Below are 24966 nucleotides of genomic sequence, written 5' to 3'. Positions count from 1 at the left end.
AACTTTCTTGTAATAGCCGTTTTTCATTTAAAATACGCTTTGGAATCACTTTAAGCTATATTGAAATCAAGAATTATCCGAATTAAAAAAAATATTTATATGACATGTAAACTATTACTAAAACTTTATTAAAGAATTTTAGAATGAAGTGTTCAAAAAAAATCAATCGTATTAAGTTTCATTTAGAACTGGTAGAACATTTAGAATGTTGTAGAATATTGTAAAAGCACTCACGCTAGTTCTCTTACATCAAAAAATTGAAGATTTTTTGGAGTGAAAATATAATTAGCGGCTACCCGAAATACGGCTATATAAGTAAAAGTAGCATTTAATCCTTTGACTCCTGTTTTTATTTGTCAAATGTCATAAACGTAGCTTTGTAAACCATGAGTTTCATGAAAGACCACTACAGAAGTCGCAAAACGTCTTAAATCTCTTAAAACTCTATATGTTACAAAATCACTGCTAAAATGTCAGGGATTAAACTCAAACACTTCAAAATCTCATGCAAATTAACTAGCGAAAATGACAACTGAAATGATCTCCTAACACCTTCCTCACACAATATGTTTCATATCAAAATACCAACTCCGAAATACGAGTAATATTCGATCTTACAAAAAAGTGTATTTAATTTTTGTGTGATAATTATTCAATAATGTATTATAGAATGAAATCAGGGTCTCGAAATACTTTGTAGTACAGGTCTATATGAAAGTTAATATTACCAAATTGAATGAAATAGGATTAAATTACAGTTTCATCGTATCATCTCCAAGTCTGTAGACGTTAGTGGTTAATTCTTCCTTCTGTTTTCTTTCACCGAACGAGACATGTACCAAGCATTTTTTTTCATTCCTTATGGCCACCTTCAACAGTAATATTAATACCCATCAAAAGCAGTAACAATTTTATCATTAGATTACAACTAACGAATTCGAGCTGTCTGTAATAGCCAAATCACCATGGTTCTCTTAATATCATAAGATGCATTATGTATAACACACAAGTGAGCATGTAACCCTACAAAATGAATAAAACTCTGTTATTCCCTTAAAATTTCAGCTCATACATTTATCAGTAAGTCTCTAGATTCAAATATTTTGATTTCTACGCAGTATTTATCTCTACATGCAGTGATTAGAAGCATATCCCTAAATATTTATCATTAAGACGCCACTTCACAGCATTGAAACGCTATCATTTGACTTTTTTTTCAGAAAAATGCTTAAATAAATAAATGTATCTCTATTTGTTATTGACTTGTAAATCATCAATAGTTTGTCCTGAAAAATGAAACAGAATGAATAAATTTAAAAAGGTTTACTGATATTTATTTACCGTCACTTAAAAATAAAATTTTACTTTTACAGTTCTTCTTTTGAAGTCTTAAAAAATTTTATTTTCTATTAGGTAAAAAAGAAATGAAAAATTCATTTATTTTATAGACTTTACGACGTAAGGAACGCACTTTTAACAGTAATTTTGTTATTGCTGTGAATAAAGTAAATCGTGCTTAATATATTTAAAGTAAGACTTGGCGAGCTTGTTATGAAGCTGTGCTTCATTAATTCAATATCAGTATCATAAATTATTCACTGAACATTAAACAAATAATCATTTTAAGCTTCACGACTAGGATTTTCTTCCAACGAAGTGAAATTTTGCCATCGTCATTCTTATTTATATTTTGCTTAAAATATTTAATTTTGCAACAAATTTCACGAAATTAAAAAATGAAAACAATGTAAGCGATTAAAATTTGTGTCTGTCAAGAGAATTTATGGTGGAGAAGTGTCTGTATGTATACCTCTACACGTGTGCACACACGTGGATTTTTGTAAACGCGTGTATGCACACACAGAGTTGTTTAACATTCTTTAATTTTCTCTTCATCGTTCATTCGAAAACTTTAATAACTATAAAGATTTTTACCTAAACTACCTTTCTAAATCGCAAGGTACTTAATTTTCTTCAGCAAATATTTATTAGGTTAACCTTATAAATAAAAAATGAGAACTTATTTTGCTGCTTCTATTCACCCACAGAAATTACTTAAAATATTTGTATCGTTGCCGAAGAAAATTTTAATTGTCCTTTATAATTAAACGAAGTCAACGCAGTACAGATAAACTAATTTGTTTTCTTCTGAAAATAAGGCTTTTATTCGATTAAAAACTAATATAAGCAGTAAGAATATGGAAATAGATAATTGAGGATTTTTTATACTTTCAGGTAAAAATTTCAGCTATCATTTCTGTAATGCCTTTAATGTTCAAAACAGAATACAGAGCGATTCAATTTCACCAATATCAATAAAATTTCCAAATACCTTGATTCCAATACAAAGATTCAATTCAGTGAAAGCAATAATACTCGTACATCTGTTATTTTAGTTTTTGCTTATTGCATAGTACACGTATATTTCATTTTATTTGTCCATACAGTTATATTAATGATGTTTTATCTCGTTTTCTTTTGGAAATTACAACATAACGTTGTTTTGAAAATATTAATTTCAGATAATTGTTCTTAGAAAACTCTTTTTATTATTTTCCTCTTAAAATTTAAAGAAATATAATTTTAGTATTGTTATATTATACTTAATGGATCCTATTGTCTCAACATATAGTCCCTTACACCTGCATTCAAAATACGCCTTCACATATTCTCACAGAACACAAACGGATGCGATGTGTATTAGACATTCAGTGTTCAAAATCTTTAAAGCTAATTAAAAAATGAAAGTACGGAAAACTGAAATTAAACTATTTTTTTGTATCCCAAATCATATTTATATGTAGTTTCGTAGGTAGAAACCATAAGTAAATTTCACCGGCAATCTAGTATTTATGCAATATGAGATAGAATGGCTGAGGCAGTTTCGTTTTTAGTTTGTTATCGCAGACCAGGTAGCCAGACGTTATTGAACGGTTGCTGGACTTCTAGAAAGGCAGGGAACAAATCTTTTCTCCACTAAGCATTTGGTGACAACACGAATAACTCTGTGTATCTGTTCAATAGTGGAGTGACCACTGGTCAGAAATAACTTGTCTCTGCTCTAACTGGATACAATCTCCGAAGGAATAACCTTTCGTATACCTTGGATGTAAAAGATAACAGGCTTATTGGCCTGTACGAAGACATCTCATGCACGACTTGCCCTGATTAGGAATCATCGCTATTTGATATACCTTTCATTCTGACGGATAGCACGTCGTTCGAAGGATACCATTAAATAGCTGAATCGTATGAATTACGGCCTTAGGTAGTAACTCAGCGAGCATTCTCTTTATAATCAAAAGTTAAGTGATTATGTGATTTTCGCTTCTTCTCTTTATCATCGCTCTAGATGACAATGGTTTAATCGAATGACTCATCGGAATTGGGCACTCTAAGAAATTCTTAATATCCTCTTCAGCGGCGCTATGGATAATAAGTGGTTAAAAGACCGACCGCAGCAAACAGGTCGGCCTTCTCAGTCACCTTTAGCCCATGATCCATTTAATTTGTTAAGTGGAGGAAACTGAGGCAACGGTCGTTGCAATTTTCTCGTGGTCTTCCACAAGGAGTAGTCGTCCCTTTTTGAAAGTTAAAGATTACTGAGGTAATTTTTAAATGAATTCTCCTTGAAAGATTTTAACACTCCTTTTAACCTTAGATCAGCTTTGTATAAATGCATCCAATCCTCTTGTCTCCTGAAACACTGCCTCTTTTTGAAATGAGGCACTTTACTTCCCGTAGATAGTCCACGTCACCTTGCCTCTAATGCTTGTCTCCAGGTAGCATTACCTGGATGACAAGGTTTGCTACCTCTGCAAACTGAGGTCAGGTGTTTGGTCGCATAGTCTAGTGATCTAGTTGATCCTCGACCAGCTCCTGTTAATTCCCAATCCATCCTGTTATTGGGCAGAATCGAAGTTTCTTCTTCCTAAAATATCTCTGATCCCGTAGAGGATAATCGGATTTGGTTTGATAGCCTCCTTTCGGTTTATACCATTAACGGTTTCTTCCATCGGCAATTCCTCGTATTTTTTCGACAAAGGTAAGTTGCTTGCGACCTCACTGATAGTCCACGTCGTTCTCGGCTTACGCAGCACCGGAATCGTTTGCCTCGGTGGAAATCCTGACTAAGTCATCAACGACTTTTACCTACACCCTCTGAGTCATTCAGATTGCTAAAAATTTCGTCTCAAATGAATTTACGTCGAGATAACTTCCGAAGGTCTCTATCAGAAGTTGGTAAAGATCAACACTCTCTACCAGGTAAAGAGTTAGTTGCACCGGTCATAATTTCATTTGCATCAAATTGGTCAAGTGACAACAGATCCATGTTTATCTTTTGACAGGTTATGGATGTAACCCACTAGCTAAGTGAAAACTAAAATCCTAATAACTAATAAAAATTAATATTAGTAATATAATACCATTCCAAACAAAACATTATCATCAAAAAATAAACCTTATTGTTTATAAACACTCATAAAAAATAACGAAAGCAATTATTTATTATGCAACTGTTTAAAAACGAGCAGTTTTTAAACACTACAACTACCAATAACAGCTAGACAACAAATAGAAATTAAAAATGACAAAATAAAATAATGGTACTAACACAACTTTGTGTAATTTTCCCTTTTTGTTTCTTCTTAAGTTAGACATTAATCGGTTCAGATATTAGTAAATATTCTTTCTTACTGCCTCAATATGTGTAATTTCTTCAATATATTTTCATGACAGTTGGATTGCAGTTGGACCTGCTTATTAAAACAAACACTAGTTGCCCTTATTTAAAAGTCAAGCATATACGCTGGAACTAAAATATAATAATTACCTCTTTCCTTTACATACCCATGTTAAGATAAATTTTCTTATTTACTTGAAGGTAATACAAATAATAGTTTGTTTATTTTTTAATGTCAATCTCTTTTCTTTTCATTATAATTGTATGAAATCTTTTGAATTTTATTTATTTATTATTCTTTAAAATAATAATAAATAGATACAATTTGATGATTAATTATACACCTTTGATGTAACATTCTTAAGTCAGTATGTAAGTAAATATTAATTTCTTTTAAACAATATTTGGTGTGGATTCAATGTTAAGCATTAATGTTACAATGCTATGTACAAGTATTTTCCATTTTTCCCACCTAAATGCTACGTAAGGAAGATGTAAACAGTCTTTAACATGGATATATTTTTGCCAGTATTACTATTAGACTTTTCTTGTTATCACTACACCAATTCACAGCCTTATCAATTGCAGTGCAGTGTAATCAGTTTGTTTCCGTTCATCTTAATTTTTAATTCAATGAAGTGTGTATGTTTGTGTGCACATTTATTTATTTTTCACTTCAAGTGTACAATAGAAAATGTAACACTTAGTGGTTTCTTACATGAATTCTATTTAAAAACAAAAAGGGACAAATAATATACAACAGAAAAATGTAGTGTTAAATGTTTATATAACTGTAACGCAAGAATATTCTAGTCAAATGTAGTTTAGATGTTGCTGTTAATAAAGTAATATCTTCAGTGAGAGTTACTATTCAGAGTAGATACTGATTGATTGTGAGTCACAAGAAGAGCTCTGAACAGGCTCTGGATCGGTGCCAAGCATCAGCAAAATATGTACCCAACTAAAACATTAATTTGACTTACCTGACTCTTTGAAGCACAGAGCTAATATATTTTACTGATCTTATTTGCACAAGGTACATATTTTTCAAAAAGCTGTAAAATTTCCTTTTACTATAAATTATTCTACTGTTGAGAAGATGATTCTTATTGAAAATAAAAGTATAATCGATCCAGTTTGCCTGAAATTTTAGCTTAAAAAGTGGTCAGTATGACTGACCATCAAGCAAATATTTACGTTGTAAAAGGTGTGAGTGGTGTTCAGTTTAGTTAACTACAGTTTGAGATAAGTATAAATAGTACAATGATAAAATGTTCCTATTAGAATGGCAATGACTGAAAGGAATTTATTTTATTTTTTAAATCCTTTGTAACAATATAAAAATTTAAGTATGAAAAAAAGGTATAACTTTTAACTTTGATGAAACAATTGAAAATAGTTCTTGTCTTTTTCAAGACACAAAGTAACATAATACACAGAACAACTGCAAAGCAATCGATTTTGCTTTTGTACTGCAATGAGTACGTAGCTTTATTGTCAAATATTCAGGCATGAATAATAACATCATACAACTAAAACTTTCTTCTAAATTTTGGATTATTTAACAGTTTTGACAATCAATAAAGACTAGTACCTTATTTATAAGGAGAGCATTTGTAATAGCTGTAGCAACAAAATGAAACACTAACTGTAAGTACCACTTGTGATTTACAATTCAGAGCAGTCATTCTTTAAATGATTGAATTTAACAACAAAATTTAGATTGGCATTGTAATCTTTTAAGATTACTGTGCATGAAGTATCATACCCATCCTTATTTCATCTTTTCATAGTGACATTGTCATTGGGTTGATGTTAATTAGAAAGTAAATTAACTCCCTTGGTATCTTTCCATATAAAGAAAGTAAAACCTTCGTTATATTTCCCCAGTCATGTTCCGTATTTTCAGATTTTCATCTTCTTTACTATTGCCAATTTTTTATGCTTTGGGTTGACAGCACCACAAGCATAGAGTCCTTCTTTTTTTAAATATACAAACAAATCAGGAGAATTGAAATAGTTATCTACATGCAATAAGTGATTTTTATGAAGAAAATCTTTACAAAGTGAAAGCACTACTTTAGCTCCAATTTCCTTTTTAGATTTGTCTGGTGCTTTCTTACCCATGTAGACCTCAAACCCAACATTGTACCCACTTTCATCACACAACATCTACATGCTGAAGGCTATTTTAATAGGCTTTTTCTTGTTTAATTGCTTCAAAGAACTTCTTTCTTAAATTTGACAATTGTTTCACCAATGGAAAATTTTTTCTTGGGAAAATAATATCTGATCAATTTTTGGATGTCATCAGAGGCCTTATTTTGTACAGTTTATCCTAATTTGGATCTCTGGGATCAGATTGCAAAGTACTACATTAAAATTAATATGACTTAAGAGCCAACTAAAGCAGTTGACAATCTTTAGAGTTCATATATAAGGATCATTAAAATCTGCTGAAGTGAACTGATCAGTAGTCCCTACATGATGGTAGTTTTTTGATACTCATGTATACATTTATCTCAAGAAATAAAGAAAATTCGTTAACAGTAACAAATATTAAATTAATATTGTTATTGTTTTGCTGGTTACCAAAAGGTTTGGCATGAAGTGCTCTATGTTCAGTTTCTTACTGAAAAATAATTTTAATAATTCCAATTTGTATTTTCCATGATTTTTACTTCTTCAGACACTCCAACATTATTAATAAAATCATGTACTGCAGAAGTTACAATAAGATTATTTTCTGGGTTATCACATTTAATAACAGCTTTTAAAACATCACAAAATTAATCAAAAGTTATCATACCTTTATTAATTCTGAAGAATCAGAAAATAAAATGTCAGGAGAATTTATGCTTTTTTTGGTCTTTTGGATATTCTCCAAAGAGTTAAATGTTTATATATATAAAACTGTAAAGCAAGAATAGTCTGGTTGAAAGTGGTTTAGATGATATTTTTAAAATATCATCAAAGTAACAACTTCAGTAAAAGTTTTCATTCAAAGTACATACTGATAGTGAGTGTAAAGAACATCTTTGAAAAGACTGTGACTGGTGCCAAGCATCAGTAAAATACATACACGAATAAAATATTAACTTGACTTACCTCAATGTCAGTGTTATAATATTTTACTACTAAATATTTTTTATATTTTACTATGTCACTTCTATAACATTTCATCACTAACACTATTGCCATCACGATCTAGTTTTATAGTAAGTTTATCAGTGTTATACTCAATTTTCCCAGTATCATTTATTAGTTTCTCTACATGACACCAATAACCAACTCATAAGAAAGGAGATACTCAAGACTTAAATAATTACGGAGCAATTACATTTATCTCTGCCATAAGCAAGATATTTATGAAAATTATTTGAAACAAAATTGTTTACTTAGATTGTGAAAACATCAACTAGCATAACAAATAGCATTTTGTTCAGGTTTCTCTACAACAGATCATATCCATATTATTTGATAAGGAACAGAATCTCAAAAATAGGTATACAATGCATTTATTGATTACCATGAAACTTTAGATTCCATAAACCACCAATTTCTACACAGAGCATTAAGCTCCCAAAATGTGTCTCCTAAATACCACAACTTAATTTTTTTTTTGTCTTCAGTCATTTGACTGGTTTGATGCAGCTCTCCAAGATTCCCTAACTAGTCCTAGACGTTTCATTTCAGTATACCCTCTACATCCTACATCCCTAACAATTTGTTTTACATATTCCAAACGTGGCCTGCCTACACAATTTTTTCCTTCTACCTGTCCTTCCAATATTAAAGCAACTATTCCAGGATGCCTTAGTATGTGGCCTATAAGTCTGTCTCTTCTTTTAACTATATTTTTCCAAATGCTTCTTTCTTCATCTATTTGCCGCAATACCTCTTCATTTGTCACTTTATCCACCCATCTGATTTTTAACATTCTCCTATAGCACCACATTTCAAAAGCTTCTAATCTTTTCTTCTCAGATACTCCGATTGTCCAAGTTTCACTTCCATATAAAGCGACACTCCAAACATACACTTTCAAAAATCTTTTCCTGACATTTAAATTCATTTTTGATGTAAACAAATTATATTTCTTACTGAAGGCTCGTTTAGCTTGTGCTATTTGGCATTTTATATCGCTCCTGCTTTGTCCATCTTTAGTAATTCTACTTCCCAAATAACAAAATTCTTCTACCTCCATAATATTTTCTCCTCCTATTTTCACATTCAGTGGTCCATCTTTGTTATTTCTACTACATTTCATTACTTTTGTTTTGTTCTTATTTATTTTCATGCGATAGTTCTTGCGCAGGACTTCATCTATGCCGTTCATTGTTTCTTCTAAATCCTTTTTACTCTCGGCTAGAATTACTATATCATCAGTAAATCGTAGCATTTTTATCTTTTCACCTTGTACTGTTACTCCGAATCTAAATTGTTCTTTAACATCATTAACTGCTACTTCCATGTAAAGATTAAAAAGTAATGGAGATAGGGAACATCCTTGTCGGACTCCCTTTCTTATTACGGCTTCTTTCTTATGTTCTTCAATTGTTACTGTTGCTGTTTGGTTCCTGTACATGTTAGCAATTGTTCTTCTATCTCTGTATTTGAACCCTAATTTTTTTAAAATGCTGAACATTTTATTGTTATCGAATGCTATTTCTAGCTCTATAAACGCCAAGTATGTTGGTTTGTTTTTCTTTAATCTTCCTTCTACTATTAATCTGAGGCCTAAAATTGCTTCCCTTGTCCCTATACTTTTCCTGAAACCAAATTGGTCTTCTCCTAACACTTCCTCCACTCTCCTCTCAATTCTTCTGTATAGAATTCTAGTTAAGATTTTTGATGCATGACTAGTTAATGACTAGTTAAACTAATTGTTCACATTTGTATTCTTCACATTTATCTGCCCCTGCTTTCTTTGGTATCATTACTATAACACTTTTTTTGAAGTCTGACAGAAATTCCCCCTTTTCATAAATATTACACACCAGTTTGTATAATCTATCAATCGCTTCCTCACCTGCACTGTGCAGTAATTCTACAGGTATTCCGTCTATTCCAGGAGCCTTTCTGCCATTTAAATCTTTTAATGCTCTCTTAAATTCAGATCTCAGAATTGTTTCTCCCATTTCATACTCCTCAACTTCCTCTTCTTCCTCTATAACACTATTTTCTAATTCATTTCCTCCGTATAACTCTTCAATATATTCCACCCATCTATCGACTTTACCTTTCGTATTATATATTGGTGTACCATCTTTGTTTAACACATTATTAGATTTTAATTTATGTACCCCAAAATTTTCCTTAACTTTCCTGTATGCTCCGTCTATTTTACCAATGTTCATTTCTCTTTCCACTTCTGAACACGTTTCTTTAATCCACTCTTCTTTCGCTAGTTTGCACCTCCTGTTTATAGCATTTCTTAATTGCCGATAGTTCCTTTTACTTTCTTCATCACTAGCATTCTTATATTTTCTACATTCATCCATCAGCTGCAATATATCGTCTGAAACCTAAGGTTTTCTACCAGTTCTCTTTATTCCGCTTAAGTTTGCTTCTGCTGATTTAAGAATTTCCTTTTTAACATTCTCCCATTCTTCTTCTACATTTTCTACCTTATCTTTTTTACTCAGACCTCTTGCGATGTCCTCCTCAAAAATCTTCTTTACCTCCTCTTCCTCAAGCTTCTCTAAATTCCACCGATTCATCTGACACCTTTTCTTCAGGTTTTTAAACCCCAATCTACATTTCATTATCACCAAATTATGGTTGCTATCAATCTCTGCTCCAGGGTAAGTTTTGCAGTCAACGAGTTGATTTCTGAATCTTTGCTTAACCATGATATATATCTATCTGATACCTTGCAGTATCGCCTGGCTTTTTCCAAGTGTATATTCTTCTATTATGATTTTTAAATTGAGTGTTGGCAATTACTAAATTATACCTCGTGCAAAACTCTATAAGTCGGTCCCCTCTTTCATTCCTTTTGCCCAGCCCGTATTCACCCACTATATTTCCTTCCTTGCCTTTTCCAATGCTTGCATTCCAATCTCCAACTATTATTAAATTTTCATATCCTTTTACATGTTTAATTGCTTCATCAATCTCTTCGTATACACATTCTACCTCATCATCATCATGGGCGCTTGTAGGCATATAGACGTTAACAATCGTTGTCGGTTTAGGTTTTGATTTTATCCTTATTACAGTGACTCTATCGCTATGCGTCTTGAAATACTCCACTCTCTTCCCTATCTTCTTGTTTATCACGAAACCTACTCCTGCCTGCCCATTATTTGATGCTGAGTTAATTACTCTAAAGTCACCCGACCAAAAGTCGCCTTCCTCTTCCCACTGAACCTCACTAATTCCTATTATATCCACGTTTACCCTATCCATTTCCCTTTTTAAATTTTCTACCCTACCAACCTTTTTTAAGCTTCTAACATTCCATGATCCGATTCGTAGAATGTTATTTTTTACTTTTCTGGTGACCCCTTCCTTAGTAGTCCCCACCCGGAGATCCGAACGGAGGACTATTTAATAAAAAATAGATTTTCATTGAGTAAGGCCAGAATAGTGATAAACCAAGTCTGTTCATTTTTTTAAATAGAAAAATGAGTAAAATAGGGAGATCCTTTATTACTGGCTTTGTGCAGTGTAGTTTGGAGTAAGAACTTATAAAACTGAGATGGACAAAAGATAATTGGAATTAGTATTAGCAGTAGAAGATTAAAAAATTTGAAGTTTGCAGATGACCTGGTATTATTTGATTAATTTCCAGAAATATTAGCTTAAATGTTGAGTGAAATGGAAAAGCAAGGCCAGGCAGGCAGCTGGTTTAATAATTAATCAAAGAAAAGCTGTTTTTCTAATAGGATTAAAAAAGAATTGAAACTGCTAGGAAAGGAGCTACATTGGGGGAATATAACAATCTGTTTGAATTAATGAGCTTCAAGGACTACAAGAGAGGAGACCCAAAGAAGAATAGCAGTTGCTTGGGAAAAATATTGGTTTTTAAATTCATATGAAAAAATGGGTGAGGATTGTACAGAAAGGTAAATTATTGGACTCTTTACCATTTATATGGTCCACAAACTTGGACTTAGGCCAAAGAAATTAATAAAAATTATGAGGGTTACCCAACATTCAACGGAGAGAAACATGTTTGGTATGAAAAGAAAACACAGATTTAACTAGGAAAAGATAACTCAATACATTAGAATGGCAGATGTGGTTAAAATAATTAAGAAATTGAAGTTAAAGTAGGCGGCAAGGCCGAAATATAGTAGGTGGACAAACAAGTGATGTTTGGGAAAACTTTCTTTGACAAAAAAGGAAAAGAGGTAGACAGAAGAAATGGAGGGAGAATGATTTGAAGGCTGCAGGGATATAATGGCTTTAGATGACAGAGAAGCATCGGATATTGGGGGGGAGAGGCCTGTACACAGTCAAAGACCTGATTTCAAATGTCAAAATTCAAATGATACTTTGTTAAATGAAGAAGTAATTTAACAATAAACTCTAGTGCCACTTTTTATTTAAATATAAATTTGTGTAATTTTATTCATTTATGTAATGTAAAGTTTAAAACTGAAACCAAATAAAAGATTTATTTATTAATTAATTTTAATTCTATCGAGTTGAGCTCATACATATTTAGAGGAAGACGTAATACTCTGACCACCGAAAAGTTTATCAGCTAAGAATGTTTTTTCTTTTGGTTTTATTTTTCAGATTCTTTCATATTTTCGATGCACGAAATTCTTTTTTTTGTAGATAATTGACCATGGCACTATCTACAGAATTTTTTCTGGAAGGTTTGTCAATTTGCTTGTCATAGTAACGAGCCATACCCATCATTATCAAGCATGGTTTCAATAAATTTGTTATTACTTTTTCTGTTAACCACAAAATTTATGTTATTCATTTTCGTTAGTAATTTCCAACTTTTGTGCTTTGTTTAAATATTAATCGCTCCCATTTAAGAATCATTGAGGCCCACTGATGTGAGCAATGAACAATCGATTAGATTCACTTTTATTGTTCATGACTCCCATAATAGTCTTGTTTGTCAACACTTTCTGAAAATGCAATTTGCGAATATCAATGTCTCATTTGAATACGAAGAATTAGTACTATTTTCTGATGAAATATTTTTAACTTTTTGTAAGTACCCAAATCTGGCATTTTCAACATTTTGTCGTTCAATAAAACCTTACTTTTAGCTTCTACTTAACTCATTTCTGTTAACATTTTTTAAGAGTGCAGCACATTTCCACATAAAATCGATTCTATTTTGTATACCGAACAACTTCTTGCAGGTAGGAAGAATTTTCTATTATAAATATAAATTTTCTATTACTTTCATTACACGTCGATCAAATTCATCAAACTACAGAATTTCTATGTTCAGGATGTTTTCTTTCCGATGTCAATATAGTTCCGTTTTCATTACATCGAGCTTCCTTTCATATACATGTGATTATTGATAACGTTACAGTAACGTTACAGTATTGAAACGTTACAGTAATTTGAGTTCGTTTGGTACTCTTTGTAAGAGGAATACGAAGACATTTTTTTCTAGCCTTTTCACAATACTTTATTTCATTTGGAACAATATTTTCTTCCGCAAAACGAATAATTTTAACATGTTTTCGTTCTCATCGTTGGACTTGAAATCTAAAACGATAACAAGTAAAATACGCCTATTTCATTTTAATAAAAATAATTTATAGGAAAACGCAAATATTGTTGTGCACTGATAGAAAGGTCAATGACCTAACCAATGCAATGTTAGGACGGCTATCATGCGCTGTATGCTACACTCCTCTCATGCCACTTTAAACGCTGCTCTTCTCCTGAATACATTGCACTACTCATTATTAAGCAAAAGAAAGAAACAAGTAATGTAAGTCTACGGTTAAAAAAAATTCTATTAAATACTTGTAAAAATTTTAAAATTTGTAAAAATATATAAGATAAAAGTTAATAAGTTTTTTTTATTTAGAAACGAAATAACACTTGGGAAAATATTATAACCTGTAAATACTGCCAACGAATTATCTGACTTACAACAGAAAAGAGCTAAACGTCAAAAGTAAAAAACGAAAACGACAAATTTATGCTATAGAGAAGATGTTATTATCTGGATAAGAAATTATTAAAGGCAAATTAAACAGTTTCCAGAGGAAGAAAAAAGTGTTAATTATTTAGACGAAATGCGGGTTAATGATGGTCACATGAAATCCACGGATGGGTTGATAAATTTTTTTTACCTCTAGAAATTTTTTAAAGGATTCTGTACAAGATTTCTGAAAGATAAACTTTCTTTCTAAGATTAATCGGGGAAGGAGCTGAGGCTTATTATTCCGTTATTAACATTTCTATTACTTATTTGAGTTATCTTTCGTTAATATTTAACATTCTTTTTTTTAACCTCAGGGATGACCCGTTAATATTTAACTTAAGATTACTTCTCTTTTTTTCTGTATTTACTTTTTTTAAATTATATTTAAATTCTTTTTCCAAAATCAACTTATATTGTAGTATCACTTTAATTTGTAGGCAAGAAGAATAAAATATCAGGAAATATTAATTCTTGGAATTTTAATCCGGTCTCATATCATCATACGCACGTGATTTTCGGTTCTTTATTGCAATTTAAACAAAAAAATTTAAAACCAAAGAAAGATAAAATTAATTTTCTAATTAAAAACAATGAAATTTGAATGATAAAAATTGATCTAGTAATATTTGAGATATTTAAATATGAAAATTTTAAAAATAAAAGTTTTAATTCGAATGAATAGCATTTCAAAGAGATATAGTATAAAATCATATCAGAAACATGATCAATATTCTGGAGGGAAGGTAATGTTTCTTTTACCAGTACAAAAATGTAAAACTTAAAAAATGACGTACAGTAATTTGTCAGCGTAATGAGCAAATACACAATCTTACAAGAAAGAGCAAACTTGAATTTTTAAAATCGGTCCTTGCATGATATTTAACAGTTTTAATAGACGATTTAATAGACGAAGAAGAGAAAACATAATCTTCATATTCTGGGTTGAAACTTAAAGTATTAGAAAACTAAAATAAAAATACACTGTTAATATTCCTCTTACATATCTGATATACAGTGGTCAAGTATAAAAATAATGAAGCCATCTTTATGAGAAGATATCAAAATGCAATAGACAAGCTGGAGAAGTAAGGGTAATCTTAATACATATATTTATTCCACTTTAGAAATCAGCCTTTATGAAACACAAATTTATAACAGAAAAGCAGTGACTTGTTCATTTGGATAATTGGATTCAAACCCAGGAACCTACCCGATGAAAGGCAAAATCCTTACAATTTGAACAATAATCCTACCATTTCTAAAAAAAAATTATTTTTTTTACTTTTAATTACTAAATATATCAAGATTAATAATACGTATGTGTCGTATATAAATCATCAGTCGTTTTTTCATCTATTATTACATTGCCAAATACTGAATCTAAAAAAAATTTTTGTGTGAGAGAAACAATATGATTAAAGGGTTTACAAAATATTATTTGAAGTTTTTGAATCGAAAATGATATTCATAAATGTAACCCTTATTGAAAACAAAGTTAAAAATCGCGACACCACAATCAATGTTTAGCAGCACTGAAAAAGATATAACTTTTGATCATCGGAATGGATTACTTGAGCCATAAGAGGCAAGATTTTCTATCTCATAGGCAATCAATTTTATTTTGATATCTTATTAAGAAAATTTACTTAAAACATGTATAATTTAAACTTGCAAAATCATTATTTTTTTCATAACTAATTTAGTCTTTATTTAAAAGTAAGATACTGGTTTAATATTTAACGTAAAATATTAATTAGAAGGGAATTAAAATTTTTTAATTTATTATAAAACGATCAAATAATATTTTTTTTTGTTTAATTTATAATTACACCTATCAGTATGTTTATGACATAATTTATAATAAAAGAACTTAATTTACCAAAAGCGGTGAATTGAATAAACGTCGGCTTTATAATTACCATAAGGTTTTTTTACTTGCCGGAAAAAGGCTCAAAGTTAAGAAAAAAATAAACTTATTATTCTTTCTAACAGTAACGATGCATTAAAAAATATAATTTTAGGTTAATTATTAAATAATAAAAGTTATATATAATTTATTAAATATTAATTAAATAACAGTAATAACATTTTTAATGGTAATATTAGATAAAATGTTAAATTACAGTTATTCGAATTTTTATTATTACACTAATCATGATATTTATAGAAAGTGGATTAATTATAACAAACTAATTTAAGTCTACTTAGCTCAATATTAGGAAATTATATAATTCTTCATGTAACATTCTATGAAGGTACTAATTATACCAATGTGCACATAATCCAGTCAGTAACTTCAGTTGTTGGAGGAATTACGTGATGATTTTGGTGTTATATGTAAGAATTTTAATAAACTACGTACATGTAGTACATATAACTCAAATGATATCATAAGGTAGACTTTGTTATATTGAAGCTATACTTGGAATCGCTAACACAGTCAAGCTGAGTGGTATTGTTAAACTCCGATACCAAAAGCTTTCAGTGTAATTAATAACATTGCTTTAGCTACAAGCTATAGCATCTCTTCCTTCATCGTCAAAGGTTTAGTTTGATTTCATTTGGTTTGATTAAAACTCTTCCTATGTAACTTTCTACTATGAGAGTTGTCTGTAGCATTAAAGTACATGAATTAGTACGCAAGCAGAAATGATTATGCACATGATCGTACATTTAAACCTACTTTTTTCATTTTAATTCATAAAAAATTGAACTAAAATAATGGATATTTTTAAACAACAGTAATTGGTAATTGTTGAATATAAACAATTTTTTCCTTCTTTGCAGCTTAATATTCTCAAACAGAAGTTAACGCATTATTACTTACACGCTGAATTCTACATTATTTTATGTTATTTTTTCTTTAACGAGTTAAAATTAAAAGGTCTTTCTACAGGCTACAGTGATAAATTAATTAATACACTTTCAGTTGGGATTTATCCCTTTTAGGCTGTCCAATTGTTTCATTCCTTTCTTCGTTAAAACATATAAATAATTTTTTATTATTTTTATCGCGGATAATATAAAATTATACTTTTTTCTTCGTACGTGAATGATAACTAACAAAAAAGTAAAATTAAATAAAATAAATAAAATTGTGAAAAATATACATATTCTTCAACAACAGGGAATTTTATTCATTAATATTATTTAGAAATTTCGAATTAAAATTTAATAAATTACCTTAAAATCAAACCCTAATGAAAGTGGGTAGTTTTAAGGGAATTTGAATTCAAATTTTACGTGTCAGTCAAACACTGTATTTACTTCTCAAAATCTCTTCAAAAATGTATCTTGCAGCAAACACCAACTGGAGGTTTTCCATTATTCTGGATTCTTGTTCGAGAAGCATCTTGTTTCATTTACTTCAAAACTGTTTCCTTCTATTTGCTCTATTACCGTTCCAATATTGATTCTCCTTCGATTGCTTTTTGCTTTCATTTTGAATTTTGAATAAACTTTATCTATATGATCCAGTGGCATATATGTTGTACTATACAGCCTACGCAATTGTGTTTTATTTAACTATTCTTCTTCTTTATAAATTTAATAAGGATACTCTCCACAACTCCTCCTCATCTTCGTCCACATTTTTCGTTTCACTGTTTTCATTTCTCGTTTAATACATTCCCAAGCTTTTCACGTACTTTTTTCCGTCTTCTGATCGACTGTATTTCAAACACATAAAATATTAATTACATAAAACATATTTAATTAACAATTATATTTTTTTACAGTAAGGTGCTGTATGTTTTCAGTAATTATTTCACATTTCCAAAATCTCACTTTCGAGTCGTCTACTTCCTACTTTATCTATGAATAGCTGATTTCATACCACAAAAATTCCTTTATATTTGATTGTTCTACTTTACCTGTTTCAACTCTTGTTGTCTTCTGGGACATATATAAAAAAAAATTCTTATTTTAAAGCTCCGCAAACTCTTTTTTATACTTCAATAGATTTCATTTAATTTTTATTTTACAAAAGAAGAGTAAAATTTATTACAATAAAAGAAAATTTACTTCTGTTTTCCTCATGCATTTTGTGTTGTATATTCTTAAAACATTACCTATTTTTATTTTGTAGGCTACTGCATAATAAGTATTTCTCTTCTACATTTTCTTTAATAACTAAATAGACTTATTTACTGATAAAAGAAAATACGTATATGCAGATTTGTTTGTGCAGTTCCACTTCACATCGTTTGAAATCACGTAAATATATATATATATATTTTTTTTTTGTTTCCCTCGGTAGCTTATTAAAATAAACTATCCTCGTATCTCTTAGAATAAACTGAAGTACCGAAGTAGTGTAAAGAATTAATACATCATCAAAAAATTGCGAAAAGAAAAAAAAATTATAAACACGATTGTAAAAATATATAAAACTGCATTAGTTTTAATAAATTTAATTTATATTCGTTTTATGTAACCTTCTATTAACAGTAACTGCAACACAATAAGAATGAGTTAATTCAACATTTAATCCCGTTAATTACCAACAGTCAATCCTTATAGGGTTCAATATCGATATAAAAAGTAATAGATTCGTTCAATTACCAGTGACAAAAAAAATTCTCATTATTTATCACAGAAATGATATAAAACTCTGCCCCAATAGGATTATATTGGAGGTAGTACTTGACAGAGGGAGGATGAACTGAAGGTAAAATCATCGTGATGAAAAAACAATATTGAATAAAAATAATGATCCTATAAAAAAGTTTTGTTGTTTATTTTCCTGTATTTTAAAATTTCAACAACCGTTTTCATACATCATCAAACACTTTTAACTACTGCAATAAATCATTAAAATTTTTCATTCCCTTAACAGAATATAAATTAAAATACTAATCCATAGAGTTAAAAACAACGAAAAAAATTAATATATTCTTTTAGCGATGTATTTTTTTGCTATTTATTTCCATATGAGATTTGTTTTAATTCAAAAAGTAATCGATTTTGTCTCCGCTTACAGTTTAGTAACAATATCTATTGTAATACTAAAAATGAAATACTCAAAACAATTATTTTATCAATTCAGTTTATACAATTTATTTTGAAACACGTTTCAGATTTACAACTGTTCATAAATAAACTTATTTTTTATTCTGTATTAAATGAAAATTAAAAGCAATTTATTTGTTGTCATTTTTCTAAAATAAATTAAGATATTAGTTAAAAAGTGAAGTCAGAGTTTTCACTTACTACATTTTCTTGATATTTTGTTTTATTCGTCTGAAATTTTTCTTTAAAATTTTACATTAATTGTTTTTTCTTTTTAAAAATTGGCATTGGGCCAACAAAATTTGACCGTAAAGGTGACATGTAAATTTTGAAATTGTTTTTCGGACAATTTTTTCTTGTTTCAATTGTTCTTCCTTCAATTTTTTTCTTTCAGGCAATTTTTTTTTTTTTTAATTTTCTTTCTTAGTATATACGGTAAAGAAATGTATATACAGTGAGAGTTTCTTTTTAATATATATCTTAAAAAAAAATTTTTTTAAATTAAAAGAGTGATTGTTATTCTGTTAAAATTTTTAATAAAGAAAAAATATGTTTCATGAACATTAACTGCAAAATTAAAAGCAGTTAAATATTTTGTATAAATTTAAGTACACATTGTTTATCATTGCAGTAAAGTTTTTTTTTTATATATATATATAGTAAACGTAAATAGCTTTTCCATAATATGTATATAAATATTACATATCATAGAAAAGCTAATTACAAAACTTATTAAAAAAGGAAAAGAATTGCATACTAATTTTTCATTTATAATTTCTATCAGAATTTATTTTTTGTTACTTTAAATTAGAATTCTAAACTCATTCTTACCTTCGTCTTATGGCCAGAAAATAACATACAGAAATTTCATATATACAATTTATAACATTTTTAACATACAGAATCATTAAGTTAATTTCTAACAAATCTGAAAAATAACTGAGTTTAACTTGTAAACATAGCAAAGGGGGAATATTAATGGAGAGAAAAAGATGAATACAAAGATTTGTTCCATGACTCCAACCACAGATCATAAAACCATACCTGGTTTTATAATGTATAATAAAATTCAATACATCACAATTTTACAATATAAGGTTGTAGTTGGAAATACTTCTTGCAGACAGAGAACGGGTAGCCATTTTTAAATAGTTTTGTTGATTATTCTTAAATATTAGATTTTATACGGATGTATTATTACGTTTGATTTCTATAGTAATTTGTTGATGATAAATTATTGTAAATTTTGGTTATAACATTTCATTTAGGTTTATTCTTATAATTAACGCGTGTTTTAAAATGACTAGAGGAAAATTAAAATTAAATTTCATATTAGGGAGATATTAACGTCATCTATTAAGATAAAATATTACAACTTTCGTACTCTGCAAATAAATAACTAAATTTACGTTCTGTATTTTCTAAATATTCCATTATAACAATATGAGACTTAATTACATTTGATATAAACATTTTAAACAGCAAATTGCTAGTCATAAAGTTGCAAGCTGTTATGTAATAAAGCATTGCCATCATGAGATGAAACGTCTTTCTCATCTCATGAATTATTTTCTTATCCTCAAACTGAGTCATCGTCTCACTCTCACGCAGTACGCTCAAGCAACACTGAAATTAAAATTTAATATTTTATTTGGTAACATAATGAATTCTTTCCTCTACATGAATCAAGATAATTCTATGGTGATGATAATAATTAAAAGAATAATTAGCTTTTTCATCAACATCACCATTATTATTATTATTATACGAATAGGCCTACTGTAATATATTTACTTAAAAGTTTTGAAAATTAATAAATCTGGCTTCAAAAAGAACACAATTAACGTTTGTTTATTTACTGATAGTTTAGTCTTACAAAATCAGCTACTGTATGCTGCAGAAATTTCTAATTATGTTATCAAGGTACTAAAAATTATAACGATTAAACTGTTGTTCGGTTCAGTTACGAATGATTAGTTACAGTTCTTTGACGTAAAATTATCATTTCAAACCTTATTTTGTTCTAAAAAAAGCTGTAAAAAGCCATCAGAGAAATGGCGCGCATGTTTGAATTGCAGCAAAAAGGATTTAACGTTTTTATTTTTTATTTCTTGAATTTTTTACTTAGTTATTGAAATAGTTTACTTCAGAGCAAAAAAAGGACCCCATTTTATAAATAAAAAAAAAAAACTCCTATAAACTTGCTTGAAACTATTTTGCTTCATTTGTTGAAATCTTTTGATAGTTTCATTCTATCAAAAGAACCCGTGTAATTTTTTTTTTCAAGAATGAATTCTGAATCATGATCAGGTAGGCCTAATGATAATATTTTGAATTGAAATACAGGTAAGTTGTGTTGGGTGACGGATCCACATCAGAGCTGGTCAGATTCAACACGTTAGAGTTTTTTAAGTTATTATTGCAAGTTGAGCAGTGTAATTTTAATTTTAATCAAATTTTAATTCATATTTTTTAATTAAATCACGTTCACTACCTTCGTTTGATTTCGGAATACCAATCCAAATTGGTTTTAATATTTTAGTTACGGAAATAGGAAAGCAGAAGACCCTTTAATTTCTGTGCAATGTGTATGCCAAAAGTAACTTCTCAATTTTTGTTTTAAATAAAATATTACAAATTAAATCAAAATTAATTTTGTTAATCTTAAACTAATGTTCAGTGAAAACATGATTTATTGAAATAGGTTTTGAAAATAATATCTTTTATATTCTGACCTCTGTAGCGTTCATATATCTGAAATGTTTTTAACACATCTTACATAGTTGAAACCAATTTTTTTTCCCGGAATTGCCGCTGTTTCAGTTTGAATATTTGTATTTTAGTATTTCCATTTCTGTAAAAATATGTGAATATTTTTTTTTTTATAATTAAAATGATCAGTTAAGTATAAATGCATTATTTATGTTACTTTATGACGATGCAGAAATAATATACTGCCCCTAGTAATACTGATCTGTTGTGAGATCAACTGATCGTCTATCATCAGGGAATTGAAGGAGTAAATTTAGCAAAGATGAAAATAATTATATCATTCGAATACCACTCAAAGAATTATACACCTGAAGAAATACTTAACACTTACTTATAAATATTTTGGCGGAATTAATATAAAGTTATCGAATTTTTTCATATTGTTATATTTATTTAATACTTAATCAAGATTATTTATTGGTTATGCAAAATTATTATAGTTATTGTATTTTCAATAATTCGAGAAAAGAATTTATGAAAACACCATTTAATAATTTTATGTTAAAAGTGTAATTAAAAAGGTCATTCATAAACTTTGGTCAAAATTAGGTAGATGTGAAACATGTTGGCATCTAATTTTTTTGTAATATGTCAATTAACAGGCCGAAAAGAGAGTGGTAAACTCAAAAGATATATCTAGATTTATACATATTATAATATATAAGAGAGAGAGAGAGTGCGCGCACGCGTGTTGTGTGATGTTGCATTAGTATATACCAGTGAACATAAACTGCTTCAGAAACAAATGAGATTTTCCTTTTTGAGAAAATATAGTTACGTTAATTCTGAAATGAAAAATTGTATTACAATATTATTTTTTGTAATTCTTGGTTAAATCACAAAACTATTTTATTAGAATATTTTTATAGATTTTCATTTGATAGTCGCATATTTTTCAATAAAGGCATTTAAACTGATTCAAATAAACATCATTTCCCAATCATCCCTTAATTACAAAGCTTATTAACTAAGCTGGACAGCTAAGTGGCATAAAACAATTTTAACTAGTAGTGAAAAGCTTATTGTGAAGTTAATCGTATTGGGAGTCCGCACACCATTCAATTTTCAAATATTTATTTTCTTTTTTAGTTGTAATTATGCTATATTTTATATACAATAATTAAAATATACTCAGTAGGAAAGTTGAATATTACACATTTGTAATTCATTTGAAAAAAGAAACTTCTACGGGGGGTGAGAAACATAGTTTTTAAGATCTAATCAGTACGAATCAAATGAATAAGTAAACGAATTAAATTAAAATTTTCATTAAAATGGTACTCCTTTTTATGATTAAAAAAGAAAGTCTGAATAAGGAAATAGACCTTAACCTGAAACTACTTTTAAGGAAATTAAGAAAAATGTAGGAAATTATGTATGGACCCCTATAGGCTTTATATTATATATATATATATATATATATAGGCTTTATCAAATGTAGCTCTAAACTAAACCATCATGATCTCAATCAATAAAGTACGATTTAACTTGTTTTCTGGTACTTTTAGCAGTGAAACTAACAAATGACTTTGTTCACCACTGATTTCCTTATTTCAACGTAGGCAATAAGTTTTCTTTCCTCGACCGTAGAAGCTTTTGTTCAGTTTTTCCCAATGATAATAATTTGAATACTTGAAGATCAAACTTTTTTGGTTGAAAATAATTTTCATTGTGAAGGTGAGCACACAGATTACGTGAGGGAAATGTTTCATCAATGATTTCCAGACGTCGATGTTATACATCCTAATGTTGCGCTGTGCGAAACTTTATCAATGTACTCTTCGAAAGTTCAAGGACGCCTCTAAGTCCGGAACATCATCTATCCTAACAAAAATAAAGTTGGATGACATTTTTGATCTTATAGAGATCAAAGTCCAAAAAAATTGATCACAAAATTGACACAACAACCAGAAATCTCAAGGAGGTACGCACTGAGACCAAACAATTAAAGCTACATTTGTACAAAGCAATTACATTTTTTTCAGTTACAAGATTCTGATTTTGCTAAAATGTAAAATGTTGCCAATGTTTTTTTTTGATTTTATAAATGAAAAAGGAAATACACCTTCGTTGTAAACTCTTTTTTAAATAACGTAGTGTCATTTAGGGCCGTATCAATCTGCCGTTTACTTATTCATTTGATAAGCTACATCATGTAAGCAGATAGTCATGGAGCGTATTCCCAAGAAGGTGGAGTAACAGAGCACAATGGATCGCTAAATTGTCTTATCGTTAGGCTCATTTCAAAATACGTTTGACCACGAAAACCTAAAGATCTTAAAGTAACACATTTTTATTTATGAGGAGTAACGAAAGAATAAGTTTACAAGTACATCCTTACACCCTGGATGAACTGATAAGTTACTCAACTGAATCTTTAAATGAAATCATGCTTTTGGTGCTTCAGCGTGTATTTTATAATGCTGTACATAGTGATTTCTATTTCTCTGCACACCCAAATGTTCTGTCAAAAAAATATCCGTTACTTTTTTTTCAATATTAATAATGAATAAAACGTAATTCCAACTAATGTAAAACTAAACGTAACCAACTAATGTAAAGCTCTTAATTGTAGACATATATCGGTTTGTTTAAGACTTTGCAAACGGTAATGTACGACTAACCAATAAGTATGGGGCCCATTTCATTTTTAATTGGATCTATATTTATTCTTCGGTACATATCTAGAGACTTGATTTCAGTATTATTTGGTTCATTTAATTTGTTTTCTAAACATAAAAACAACTGTTTAAATATCTTTATTTTTTTTGGAATAAAGAATCTTTATACAAAACCTATGTAACTCTATATTGAAATAGGGATGGCTGTCGTTGTATATCCGACCAGCCAATCAAAGCTCGGTCTTGTGCCTGATTAAGATGGAATTTGGCAGGATTTAATCAAACCGAATTTGATGGCGTGACGTCATCCCTTATACCGCACCGTTCCACAATCTCCTGACCTCACTCACAGGAGCGAGCTTTCCCGTCACTTGTGGGTCTGTTCGTTCGTAGATAATTAAATACCGAGATATCCTGTGAGCGTTCGTGCATCGGCGTATGCGCTGAAATGAGTAAATGTTGATGTGAGTTTGTGTGTTAGCCCTCGTCAGATTGATTAAATTTAGATAAGTCAAATTACCATCCCAATAGATAGTTTGGTGGTCGGATAAGGTAGGCTGTATATAATAATAATAGTCAGTGTTAATTAACCAAAACCAGTGAGTTATATATAATCAGTAGTTGATTGATTAATTAAATAATTATTAATTCTTCAACAACTTATCAGTATCATTATAAATACTTCATTTACCGCCATAAAACGTTAATTTTAACCTAAATTATTTTAGAAATAA

General features: G+C 29.4%; 1 protein-coding gene across 1 annotated transcript in view; it reads left to right on the top strand.

Annotated features, from left to right (window-relative positions):
• The window catches only part of nAChRalpha1 (nicotinic acetylcholine receptor alpha1), a 671059-nt gene that overhangs the window by 585851 nt on the left and 60242 nt on the right, over positions 1-24966 (top strand). The gene's annotated exons all lie outside the window — the stretch shown is intronic.

This window comes from Lycorma delicatula, chromosome 1 (genome assembly GCF_047948215.1).
Source record: "Lycorma delicatula isolate Av1 chromosome 1, ASM4794821v1, whole genome shotgun sequence".
Lineage (NCBI taxonomy): Eukaryota > Metazoa > Arthropoda > Insecta > Hemiptera > Fulgoridae > Lycorma > Lycorma delicatula.
The sequence above is the reverse complement of the archived record's forward strand: the minus strand, read 5'-3'. Positions and strand labels throughout refer to the sequence as shown.